The sequence below is a fragment of the Alexandromys fortis genome, unplaced genomic scaffold (genome assembly GCF_014885135.2).
Source record: "Alexandromys fortis isolate MF-2015 unplaced genomic scaffold, M_Fortis_MF-2015_v1.1 scaffold_21, whole genome shotgun sequence".
Classification (NCBI taxonomy): domain Eukaryota; kingdom Metazoa; phylum Chordata; class Mammalia; order Rodentia; family Cricetidae; genus Alexandromys; species Alexandromys fortis.
The window spans coordinates 13,951,790-13,964,734 of NW_026067905.1; the positions used below are offsets into that span (position 1 = coordinate 13,951,790).

At 51.0% G+C, this 12,945-nt stretch overlaps 1 long non-coding RNA gene across 2 annotated transcripts in view; it reads left to right on the forward strand.

The window, feature by feature from the left end:
* Window positions 1-549: 549 nt before the first annotated feature.
* Window positions 550-12,945, forward strand: part of LOC126497250 (uncharacterized) — an 82,851-nt gene continuing 70,455 nt past the window's right edge. For both annotated transcript variants that reach the window (XR_007590552.1, XR_007590551.1), the window contains exons 1-2: window positions 550-750; window positions 4,356-4,623. This is a non-coding gene — a long non-coding RNA (uncharacterized lncRNA). The remainder of the gene's footprint in view (window positions 751-4,355; window positions 4,624-12,945) is intronic.

Here is a 12,945-nt window from a genome sequence, read left to right on the forward strand (position 1 = left end):
TCCCAAATCCCAAGGGCAATACTTGCTTTGGCCCTGCGCTCCAGCATTGGGCGGCATTTCCCCTTAGTCCCTTTCATCTGGCCTCGCAGGACCAGGATCCCGAGCCAAGGTCTCCTTCCCATCCCAGGAGGAAGGGCGGGGGACCCCCGGGAAGCGCCTGGAGGTCAGGAGGCTGCACAGGGACCTGCCTTGCGTGGGACTTCCTCCTGCTTCTGCTTTCCTGGCCGGGCAGAGGGGGAGGGGAGGCTTCCTGCGCCGGCGCCCGCGGCGGGCCCTGGTGCGGCCCAGCCGAAGCGCAGGCCCAGGCAGGCCAGGCGCCGCAGGCGGGCGGGCGGGGGGCGGGGCCGGCCGCGGTCGGAGTTTGAGCCGCAGCCGCCGTTGCCAGGGTTACCGGAGCGCTCGGGCGGAGGGGGAGGCGGCCGCGGCGAGGGGCCGGCGGTGCGCGGCGGGCGGGGCGGGGGCGGTCGCTGCCTGGTCGCCATGGGAACGGCGCAGTTATTTCCAACCCCCGGGCCGTGCCAGTGGCGCGCTGCCAGGGTGCGAGGGTATTGCAGGACAGCGGCAATCTGCTGCGGCCGAGGGCGTAACAATGCGCCCCTTCTGGAGCGCGGGCCCCGCGGGCAAGAGGTTCCCGCTGATCGCCGGGGCCGCCCCCCGCGCGGCGAGCCTCTCGCGGGCGCTCCCAGCTGCACGTGCTGCCCCGCCGCCGCCCTCGCCAGACAAAGAAGGCCTTCCTGAGCGCCTTTCTTGGTACCCCCCTTCCCTAGCAGACCCTTTGATTCCTGTGCCTCCTGCCGTCTTCTTCGCTCCCTTCTTCCCACCCCTCTCAGCTGCCTCCTGGAGTGCTGTCTTTTGTGCTTGCCACCTCAAGTTTGGCCTTCCCTCCAAAGCCGTCTTAACCAGGACTCCATCTGGCCCCTCCCCCAGTCTGTCTCTTTGGTAGCTTTGCACAGTCGTTGTGAGGGCGACTGCTCCGGCTCTTTATGTTTCTCAACTCCACTTTACCTTTTCTGTGGTCCTGCCCCCTTTATCGAACCTTCTTTCTATCCTCAGCCTTGCAAGGCTTCCAGAAACTCTTGACATCTCTCCCGCTGCCTCTTCCCGCTTTTCCTTACTTTTTCTCAGGGCCCCGTGGGACAGAAAGATTGCAAATGACCACCTAGGTTGACTCTCCTTTGCATCGCCCACTTTTTTCCTCTTGCAACTCTAAAATCACGTTATTTGGGTTCTGTGAGTGGTGCTATGGGATTCTGTGGCTCTTGTGGTCATCACTAGTCTCTTTGCTTAGAAACTCAAGAAAAGGTAACTACTGGAAACCTGCCAGACACTCGAGACACACACACTCTTAGGGCTAAATATTTGTTACTCCATTCCTGCTTCTCGCTTCTTGCTTTGTTTTGCACCCCATCTGTCTCTTCTGGACACACACACACACACACACCCCACATTGTTCATCCTTTGGCACTTGCTGCATAAGAGGAAAGGGCAGGTCCCCCTCTCCAGGAAGGAAGGTGGGGCAGGGTAGCTCCTGCAGGAAGGGAAGGAAAAAGGAGGGAAGGAAGGAAGTGGCCACCAAAGAAGGTGGAATCTGTTGGGAGGGCATTTTATTGTTTTAACGTCTTTCTTTTTTCGTTATGGAAAGCTAAGCCCAAGGCCATCCCAGAACCAAGGTTCTGCTGCCATCTGCCAGGACCCGAGGGAGGGCTCCCCAAATCATGCCTCAGAACTAGACTAGAAGCCTTAAGGAAACCATAGACTACGAGCAGATGAGGTGACGGGAGTGTGGCTGACTCTGAATCCTTGGAATCATACTAGGGTCCTTCTATAGCTAACAGAACGGAGGCACGGAGAACATTTTGGGCCTAAGAGTGTCCCGAGTTGTGGTGTGGAGAGAAGCTGTTCCAGGACACACACAGACATACTCAGTACAACACAGACATAAAGCACAAGAGCGGTGAAGGAAGGTAGGTCAGAAATTCAAAGCCGTCCTCTCCATGGCAATTTGTAGGCCAGCCTGGGCTATATGCCACTCTGTCTTTAAAAATAAAAATAAAGCTAAATGGTAGTGGCACACTCCTTTAATCCCAGCACTTTTGGGAGGCAGAGGCTGATCTCTGTGAGTTTGAGGCCAGCCTCATCTACAGAGCTAGTTCTAGGATAGCCAAGGCTACACACACACACACACACACATACACACCCCACACTAACAAACAAACAAAAACCCTGTCTTGAAAAACAAACAAATAAAATCCAACTAACAAAAAGCAAATACTAGGTGAAGCATTTAATCCCAGTGCTCAGTGGGCAGAGGCAGACTGATCTCTGAGTGTGACACCAGCCTGGTCTATATTCTGAGGTCTGGGATAGCCAGGGCTATGTAGAGACATCCTGTATCAAAAAGAAAGGAAGAAAGAAAAAGAAAGAAAGAAGGAAGGAAAGAGTAAAAGGAGGAAAGGAAGGAAGGAAGGAAGGAAGGAAGGAAGAAAAAGAAAGAGCCCACAAAGGAGTCAGGAGGAAAATGAGGTGGGAATAAGTGGGCCCCTGGAGGAGCTTGAGCCTGGAGGAGGTAGAGGTTTACATGAGCAGTGTATCTTGCAATTTATGAAAGTATTTACATTAAAAACAATATTACAGAGGCTGGAGGGCTGTCTGAGCAGTTGAGAACAGTGGCTGCTCTTCCAGAGGACCCTGTTTCAATTCCCAGCACCCACATAGCAGCTCACAACTGTCTGTAACTATATCTCCAAGGGATCTGAAGCCCTCTTCTGACCTGCTTGGGCATCAGGCATGATCCAGTACACATACATACATGTCTTTCATTCACATAAAATAAAAATAAATGCTTTAAGAAACCAATATATTGGGGCTGGAGAGATGGCTCAGTGGTTAAGAGCATTGCCTGCTCTTCCAAAGGTCCTGAGTTCAATTCCCAGCAACCACATGGTGGCTCACAACCATCTGTAATGGGGTCTGGTGCCCTCTTCTGGCCTGCAGGCACACACACAGACAGAATATTGTGTACATAATAAATAAATAAATGTTAAGAGGGGGGCTGGAGAGATGGCTCAGAGGTTAAGAGCATTGCCTGCTCTTCCAAAGGTCCTGAGTTCAATTCCCAGCAACCACATGGTGGCTCACAACCATCTGTAATGGGGTCTGGTGCCCTCTTCTGGCCTGCAGGCACACACACAGACAGAATATTGTGTACATAATAAATAAATAAATGTTAAAAAAAAAAAAAGAAAAGAAACCAATATATTTACCTAGGTGTGTGGGCACTCCTGCCATATGGCACACATGCGAGATGAGAGCAGAGAGGTTGGTTGTCTCCTCCATCGTGTGAGTCTTGGGGATTGAATTTATGTTTTCAGAATTTGTGGCAGGTATCCATACCCACTGAGCCATCTCATGGGCCCCACTTATATTTTTAATATGGGCCTTTCCTTTTTTGCTTAAAGAGAGAAAAAAGCATAAGCCAAAGCTCTCAGTCCTAGAACTATGCTTCAGGTGATGGAAATGCCCCTGACATTTCCTGAGGAGCCCACACATCTGCCCTTAGAGACTCTGTACTACCTCACATAGAGCTTACAGGGGATGAAGAGCTCTCTCAGCCTGTCATGGCAACCATGATCACCATGCCTGTTTGGGACCCTTCCCCTCACTTATTTCATTTTCATATCTTAATTTTTGATACTGTGGGTCCAGGACTTTGGGGAGGCTAGGCCTGAGCTTTTGTTCGGTTTCACCCTCAACTCTCCCTCAGTAACTAAGAAAACACAGCCTTTCTGGAAATAAATAAATGTTTGCAGGACCCAGTAATACAGTGATAAAAGTGCTATCTCTGATGCTTCTAGCTCAGTGGTCCAGTCCCCAAAGTGCTTGGTTACAGAGCCAAAGAGATTTGTTCGCGATGATTCTCTCGCATAAAGTATCTTTGCTTCTCCCTTTATACAATATGCCAGTGAGGAAGAATTTCCCAGCCAGTGTTCTGACTCCATTAGCAGCCTCTTATTTCTCGAAAGCCTCAGAGGTGTTTGATCCCTGTTTCAGAAGGACTTGTGTAAAATCTAGTTCAAGGTTATCCTGCTGCTCCGTTCCTGCCTTCTTGTCTCACCTGAACACTTGAAGGCTGGAGACAGAAGCTTGTCCTTGATCCCTTCCCCTGTGCCATTTGAGGAGCTTTAGTAACACTTCTGCGAGCTGGGGAAGGGGTTAAGTTTTGAGGGACTGTGTGTGTGTGTGAGCATGTGTGTTGCCGGGGGTTGAACCCGGAACATTGGGCACACTAGATAAGTGTTTCACCCCTGAGCTAAATCCACAGCCTTTAGGATCTTTTTGTCTTATTTTTATTTTAGGTTGCTTCCTCACTGTCAGAGGCCAGAATGGAGGCGTGGACAGTGGTCTGGTTGGAATTAGGAGCAGTGTGAGCAGAACTGTGGGGCTTGGCCTCCCTTCCAGTGAAGGAAGGAGCTCTGTTGGAAATGCAAGAGTCCAATGATGGGTGGGGCATGAACTAATGGCCCAGTCTTCCTTCAAGATTCTGCAGTTTTTGAAACACACTGGTGATCCAGCACGCGACGAATAGCTCTGACCTTCCCAACGATTCCTTACATCTACGATTTGGTGAGTGTATACTTTGTATTGTTGCTATGCTAGATACCATGGGCGATTCAAAGATATGAATAATGGACTCGAAGATCTTTGTAGAGGCCGCTAGCGCAGGGCAGGGAATAAAGTGAGGCAGGAAGGTTTCAGAGCCGAATGAGGATTCCTGTCTACTATTCCACCGACTGCTCCACCAGAGCCCAGAGAGCTGCCTCCCCATTCCACTGTTCTTAAGGATTCTTTCTTTTGACATGGCAGTCAGAGATCACTAGCAGTTGGCTGGCTGCTTTGATCTTTAGGGGAGGGGTAGAAAAAATAAGAGAAACCATAAATTGAGATCCGTCCACCAGAAGAAACTCTGAGTTAGACTGAGCTCACCCTGTCGGCAAAGGCTGGGATAGAGAAAAGAAAACCAGGAGGAATTCTGGGTGTGGTGGCTCCTGAATATAACTCTGGTACTTGAGAGGTGAGGGCAGGCAGGTTAGAAATTCAAAGTCATGCTCAGCTCTGGGGCAATTTGGACACCAATCTGGGCTATATGCCACCTTGTCTTAAAAAAAGCAAAACAAAAGAATCAGGAGGAAAATGAGGTGGAAATGAATGGGCCCCTGAAGGAGGGGGTAATGAAGTGGATCAGACAGTCTGCCACTGAGCTCCAAGAAACGGGGAGGGTTACCTATTTTTGTTTTCTTTTAAAATGAGATGAGTTCTTTGAAGGGTCTATACTGATGAAGACAGATGTGCTTTGTAGGCTCCTAGCAGGAGCCTCGGGATGGCGTTGGTGGCTGTTTGTCCTGGCTGCTGTGGAATACCATGAGGTCGCAAGCAGTCAGCTCTGGGTCCTTTGCTCTTTGACTGCAAGAAAGGAGTCCCGATGAACCCCAAGTTTTCTCCCCTGGAACTGTGCTGAGCACCTCCCTCCCCTAGTTGTCCCTAGGGATTGTCAGGACATGAGCCAACGACAGAGCTGAGGGGTGAGGGTGGGGGTGACTGCAGGATGGTGAATGCCCCAATCCTTCTGAAGGATTCTGATTGGCTTTCCTGCTCAGGAGGCAGTTTCAGACGTCCTGGGGATGGTGGGGCTCTTTGATTTATGTCTGTGTGTGTCCTGGAATTGTGTCTCTCTCCCACAGCTTGGGACCCTATTCGGCTCATAATGTTCTTTGTGTCATCATTCTTTTGGCTGTGGAAGGACTGGAGTGTGGCAGGATTTAGAGAATGTGTCATGTTTCCTTAGCCACGCGCCTGCTTTTAGCTTATGTTTTCCTTAGAGTCCTTGGTCTAGTTTTGAGGCATAATTTTGGGATCCCCTGGCTCATAGTCTGATGTGAAGAACAAAACAATGTCACCATAAAGGGCACACCCCAAATTCCCTGAGATCTAGGACCAGGGGATTTTGACGAGGTGGGAATAGTTCAAAGAAGAAATTCAAATACCAGGGTTTGAGTGAGTCTTGTATTTGGGTACTGGCTATAGGGCAAGGTGCCAAGAGCTACCTCTGTGGACCTGTGCAGTGTGGCGTGGGTCATCTCAGGTACAAGAAAAATCGGAGCTGGATTTTATTTTACTCTGAATTTGAGAGTAGTAGACCGTTGTGTGTGTGTGTGTGGGGGGGGTTGCTCTTGACTGCACGCAGATCATCTCAGGAGTCTGTGAAGAATGAGCAGAAGCCAGGGGCTCAGTTTGACAAGGGCTCTGCAGGGGAATTGCAGGATGCAGTTGTGAGCTGCAGGAAGCTCTTCTCCTGCCTGGATGATGGATGTGACAGGCTTCTGTGAGAGAGGCAGCCAGCTGCCAGTTGCTGTCCTGGTATTAGTTCTTGCTGATGGGGTTCAGCTGGAAAGCCCTGGCGGGTATTAGTCACAAGCCAAAGGAGGGCCAGAGGCACCTCACCTGAACCCAAGGGTCCCGGGGGTCCTGACACTTAGGAGGTGATCCATAGAGCACTACCATACAGCCAAGGCTGTAGAGGGGAGGGCTGAGCTGGGAGCTGAAGAGACGGGATAGATGGAGGAACTCATGCCTAGTGCATGAGGTAGAGTGACCAAGGGTGAGGCCTCATGTCCCATCAAGCTTTGAGAGTGGAGTTACTGACATGTGACCCATGCTGCTCTGGTCCAGCCATTCTGGGCTATTCCTACGTCTCTGAGCCTTCCTTTGTAGCCCCACTTGCCAGCTTTTGTCCTAGAGAGTTTGACAGTTCATCCGTGCTTGAGATATTTAAGAGCGAGTTGGAGTCAGACTTAAATGAGGCTCAGCTTGAAATTCCAAACTGGATCCAAGCTCTCCAGTAGCAGGCACCCAAGCCTTTGTGTCTTGTCTGCACCTGCTTTTCTTTTGGCTTTCTTTCTTTCTTTCTTTCTTTCTTTCTTTCTTTCTTTCTTTCTTTCTTTCTTTCCTTCCTTCCTTCCTTCCTTCCTTCCTTCCTTCCTTCCTTTCTTTCTTTCTTTCTTCCCTCCCTCCCTTCCTCCCTCCCTCCTTTTTAAAAACAGTGTCTCCTATAGCCCAGACTGGCCTCCAATTCACTATGTGGCTGCAGATGACCTTAAGCTCCTGACCCTCCTGCCTCTAGCTCTCAAGAGCTGGGGTTACAGGTGTGTGCCACCATGCCTAGCTTCCACTGCATTTTTTAAAACCACCCAGCGTCTGTAGGTAGTACCTTGTAGTCAACTGGGAATACTGAAGTTGTCATTTTCCAGAGAATTCTGGGCTCTAACCTGTGCCACCTCTCTTTCTAGAACACTCTCATCTGTGCCTGGTTCTTGCCATAAGGCCTTTCACAGAGGCCGTGTCTCATGTTTCCCAGGCGTCCTTTGCTGATGCCCTCTGCCCCCCAGCCTGGAGGTAGGTGTCCCTTCTGTGTCCTCCAGAGGAATGTGGGCAGGCCCCAGTCACTGCTGCTACTTTCTTTGATCGGATTGTGGTGCTTCCATCCTTAGACTTGCCAACAGGGAAGCATTTTCTTCTGGGCTTTCTCGGTGTTTAGCCAAGAGCCTGCTACGGCACAGGTGCTTGCTGGTTTGTTTAGCTGCTGATTGTCCGAGTCCTCTTGTCCCCAGTAGAGTGTAAGCTCCCTGTGAGCAATGAGCTCTCCTCATTGGCTCTTAAGCTGGTATTAGTACAGCTTGCGACAAATAGCTGTGACATGAAGGCACAGACGGCATGGGCTGTGATTCACTTTTCACTTCCCCTGGAGTGCCCTAGTGACCTCATGTGAGGCCCTCAGCATACCAGATGGTGCGGTGGGACACGTGTCCAGTGTTCAGCCCTTTTGTGGCACTTCTGATTAGCTCTGCTGTGGTGCCCAGTTCTGTGGAGGAGTCCTACCCCTGTGTGTGAACCGTGAAGTACAAAGGGGTTGTGCCTTGTGAACATGACCTGGGGCCAGAGCACATGGACGAATCCTCTCCCCCTTTCCCCTGGTAGAGCATCATTTTGAGATACACTGCAATTTTTTTTTTCTCGGATGGGACTGGAGAGATGACTCAATACTTAAGAGGTCTTGCTGTGTAATCATGAGCATCAGAGTTTAAATCCCAGCTCCCATGTAACAAGCTGGGCATCCCCCAAATGCCTATAACTTCAGTTCTAAAGATTTGACACACCTGGCCTCTTCACTTGTTCTCTCTCTCTCTCTCTCTCTCTCTCTCTCTCTCTCTCTCTCTCTCTGTCTCTCTCTGTCTCTCTGTCTCTCTCTCTCTCACACACACACACAATGTTAAACTTAAAAATACGTTTGCTCAGATGGCTCTGTAGGATCTCAGCAGTGTCTGCCCTGGGTGTCCCTCTGTCCGAGCATCACACCCTCAAAGGTATTCCTTGCCCAGGAGCTTTCGTTCCAGGTTCTGCTTTGGAAGAAACTTGGCTGAAAAGAACCAGTTTCTACTCTTGATTCCATCACTAGTTCTAACTTTGGGCCAAGCCCATCGACCCTTCCTGCTTCTTCTCCTCCATCAGCTGAAAAGCGAGTGCTCCCCACAACTGTGTTTTGTGATACTTGGTTGGGTGCAGTCCTGCCTGTATCAGAAGCAGGCACTCGCGAAAGGCGTCTTTCTTTCCCTCCTCACTGTTTTTGCAGAATGGCTCGGCCTCCTGGCTGGTGAGGCTTGGTGAGCAATGTTGTCGAACACGAGCTCCGCTCTGGTGAGAAAGCCAGACCAGGAGCCAAGGGTGACTAGGCCAGATGACTCAGGGATTTGGCAACCCGATCATTCTTTGGAGCATTCTGTAAACATTGGTCAATAGAGTCTTGCGACATGCCTGGCAGGTGGGAGGCGGGAAGAAGCAAGGGTGTGGAGGATGTGGAGGCAGGGAGGAGGCCAAACGTGTTGCTCACAGAGGCCAAGGGTGACAAGTCTGAGATGCTCCTCCAGCACACTGGCAGGAGGCACCTCCACAAGCAGGCTGTGGTGATGATAAGTTCCCACGGTCTCTTTCTGTCCCCATTCCTTTCCCACCAACCTCACAGAATTCTTTTGCTGCAGAGAGCAGTCCCAGAGTTCTTTACAGCCCCTGTCCAAATACCTTATGCTCCAAACCCAAAGAATACCGAGTCCGGTTTCTAGTCTTATTACAGGGGTTAGAACAAGGATTTGGGGAGCAGAGACTCTGCCCAGCTTTCTCTCAGCTAAGATACTATATACCTCCTCAGCCTGCAGGTGTGGTTAGGTTGTGGGTACTTTTTGCCCACAGGCTCCTGGGAAGCTTCAAAAATACTCGGGAGGGGTGGGTGAGCTTTCCTGGCTTTTAGGAGCTGTGAGGCCTCTGTTACTACCCAACATGCTTAACAGTGAGCTGGGGTGCCAGGGGCTTCTCTTTCCTCAGCAGCCTCCATCACCCCAAGACAATCACAGAGTGGGGAGATTGGGGCCAAGGTGCATTGCTTTCCTGCCCCCCCCCAGGTGGGGCCCCTCCTCCCAGAGATACCTTGTTCTACCTCAAGGAATTGATTGCTGTCCTCTCGGGAACGCCTAATTGGGCTGGGCCCTTTTCAGAGGGAAAAAGGGAGGTTGTTACATAGTGACAGCCCAGCCTGGCTTCAGCGTTTGCTCTTCTACCTCTCCGACCCCATCTCCTGCCTTCTTCTCTTTTTGGTGGTAGCTGGAGGCAGGAGGCCTCACATGTCCAGTGAGTCACTGGTCACACTCCTGCCTTCAGGGGCCTTGTGGTCAGATGCCTGGGAGACCCTTTGTTCTGCTCTTAGCTCACACCGATGGCCGTAGGGGCCTCAGTTCCCCAGTCCCTAGACAGCTATGCACAAGTGGAGTGAGCCAAATATATGGGGACTTTCTCTCCAGGGGAGCCCCTGAAAGGGGAGGGGAGAAGGAGGTCGGCAGTGAGAGAACCAAAAGCTAAGTTGCCGGGGGATGTCGTCGCTAAGCTGCAGTACCAAAGCTGGCATAGTCGTTTCCAGATGAGCACGCTAGTAGTCACACATGCCTCCACTGCCTGCAAGCCATCACAGGTGTTGGGCCAGCTTCGTCAAACTCCCTGAATTCCTCCTCCCCTTTCCAACTCTTCCTCCCACCTCCAGGCTCCATCCTGTGGTCATCAGTGAGGGTGATTTGTGTCCCTCACTCTATGGTGGTTCTCAGAGTGTGGCACCTGGGCCAGTTGCATCTGCACGAGCTGGGTACTTGAAATGCAAATCCCCGGTTCAGCTCAGACCTAGGGTACAGTACAGCCACCCTCTTATCAGTCCCTTAAACCACTGCTTGGTCCCAATGTCAGAGTCTAAAGGAAACCCTGCCCATAGCAGAGAGGTAAGGTAGGTTTGGGGGTCCACTGAGCCAGGTTCCTGATGAACAATACCACCCAGCAGTTGTTAAAGTTACTGGAGGCTCCTGCCGGCCGCAGACAACAGTGGCATCCAGGAACGCTGAGCAGCTGAGCAGGCTGTCTGCTGACATGGCTCCTGCAGGAGGGAAGGCACAGAGGCAAAACTGCTCTTCTTTTCAGAGCCTCGAGAAGTGGGAAGGAGTGGTAAAAAGAGAAAGAGAAGACAAGAAAGAACCAAGGGGGAAATGATGTCCTGAAGTAGCGACCTGCATGAGGACTGGAGTTAGCTCAGGAATAAAGACGGTGGTTGGTGGGCAGGCCTCTTCTCTGGAAGAAGACCCAGGAATAGTGTCATTTGGTTTTCTGGGTGCTTCTGAGCAACAGTGCCAATGTATAGAAGCATGGAGTACGGTAGAAGGGGGACTGGTAAGCAGCCAGGAGAATCGGGGTGATGCAGGCTTATATTCCAGTATTTGAGGCTGAAGGATCCCAGGTTTCAGAGCAACAACCATGCTAAAGTACAGTCCTATCTCAAAAGGGCAGATGAGGAGAAGGGGGAGGAGGAAGGAATGGAGGAGGAAGAAGAAGAGGAAGAAGAAGCAAGTCTTGAAAGTTTGGACACATTTGCTATGGCTTGAGGCAAGTCACTGTGGCCTGTTTCCCAAACTACAGAACTGGAGTAGTCTTATCGACTTCAATTATCTGAAAACAATGCTTAGAGGATAAGATGGGAACCTTGTAGGAAAATCCTTGGAAGGTTAAAGTGTTCGGTTCCTAACAAGGCTAGGTGTGTGTCTGCTAGCACGTGCGTGCTCCTGTGTTGAACTCCAAGTGCAAGTAGAATCAGCGTAGTCTGGGAGGCTAGAAAGACTAATTGAATAGAAGTCAGGAAGTCTTTACTCTGATTTCTCTTTTACCTCTAGCCAGCATTGTTATCGCGAGTCTGTTGTCTTCCCGGACCTTTTGGCCTCAGTTTCTTCATCGTACAATGGGAACGCTCAATTAGGCCAGGTTTAATGGCAAGATTTAGCAGCCTGTGGGTCCAGGCATTTGCATAGTTGGGCCTCAAGGTCTTGACTTCCAGGTGAACTCCATGATAATCTCCTCTTTTCCTCACCGAGAGAAACCAAAGAGGAGGTGGTGGTGGGAGGGGGCGAGGAGGACAACACACATGAGGATATTGTTGCTAAATTCAGGATTCAGACCTAGGGCACGAAGGATGGAGACAGACGGCAGAGCTGGATGGCTGTGGGGAAGGGTGATGTATTCTCTGAGACAATTTGCTGGGAGTCTGGGTGCTTTTTTTTCTAAACCTCTGAAGCTTAGGTTGGCAACTCATAAACAAAGGAGTTCCCAAGAAAGAAAAGCAAGTGGCTGGCTTTATAGACTTTGGTCCTCCCACTTCGCTGGCTTCATGACATGGGAGATTTGAATTTCTTGTTTTTCTTTATCCCATCACATGTGACACCTGGAGCCCAGAAGGGAGGTCGCTCACCTTCTACATTGTCTCTCCATCTCCCTCTCCCTTAACTTGGCCTTATGCAGGCTATTCAGAAGGATGGTGAAGGGTGGACCACTGCCCTCAGGAAGGGCAACTCTCCTGTATCCTGGGCATCCTCTCCGGTGCTGGCCACCTGCCATGGATGCTCCCACCCAATCCAAGGGTGCTCACCCTGAGCCTCACACACATTCTCTCTACTCTTCCTGCTTGGGGGCCACTCACAACTCTGGGAAGCAGATTAAGTGGTCAAACCGGTATCAGAGCACCCTAGGGCCCTATGAGGCTGTAGCCTCCTTTCCTGGGAACGGCCTGAGGCTATTTTACTCCCTTAGTCAGCACTGGGCGGGAAGGGTGAGGGCCTGGGAACTGCCAGTGGCGTGAGCTTCTGTAGCAATTGCGCCTCTGTAAACACAATAATAGCAGGTCTGGGATTATGGTTGTCACCCCTGGTAATTATCAGCTACAGTGCCTTTCCCCCTAGGTGGACCACACCGAGCTCATCACCTCACAGGGGGCTCTGGTGTAAGTTCCAGACTTCCAGATCGCTTCCTCCAGTTGCTAGGCAACTGAGAGCATGTGCCGGGAGCAGGGATCTCATTTAGGAAAATCTCCCCAGGTCTCCCAAATTACTGAAGTCTAAATTGATTGTTCTCCAAGTGGGGACCTTGCACGACTGACTGCTCCCCTGGAAGGTCAAAGGCTGTTCTAAATGAAAGCCAGGCTGAGCTGATACCAAGTGAGGGATCCAGCCGCTGCTGGAGCATGGAGGAAGGGAGACCACTTGGGCATCTGATATTCCGCATCTTATATAGGGCATGGGTCTGTAAAGGTCATGATGGGTCAAGGTTACTAGGACCCAGAGCAATAGTTCCTGCTGTATCCCAATGGTTGGGGATAGGATGAGAAGCAGCTGTATCTGTCTGCCGTGTCCTGGCCAGAGAGGGCTGTGAGAGACCCAACAGAAGGGAAGATGAGAGGGGAGGAAGTTGGCTTGCTGGGAGCTGGCTTGTTTTGGTGGCAAGCACCTGTGTATCAGTGGACAGACCTTGGTATCTTTTCCA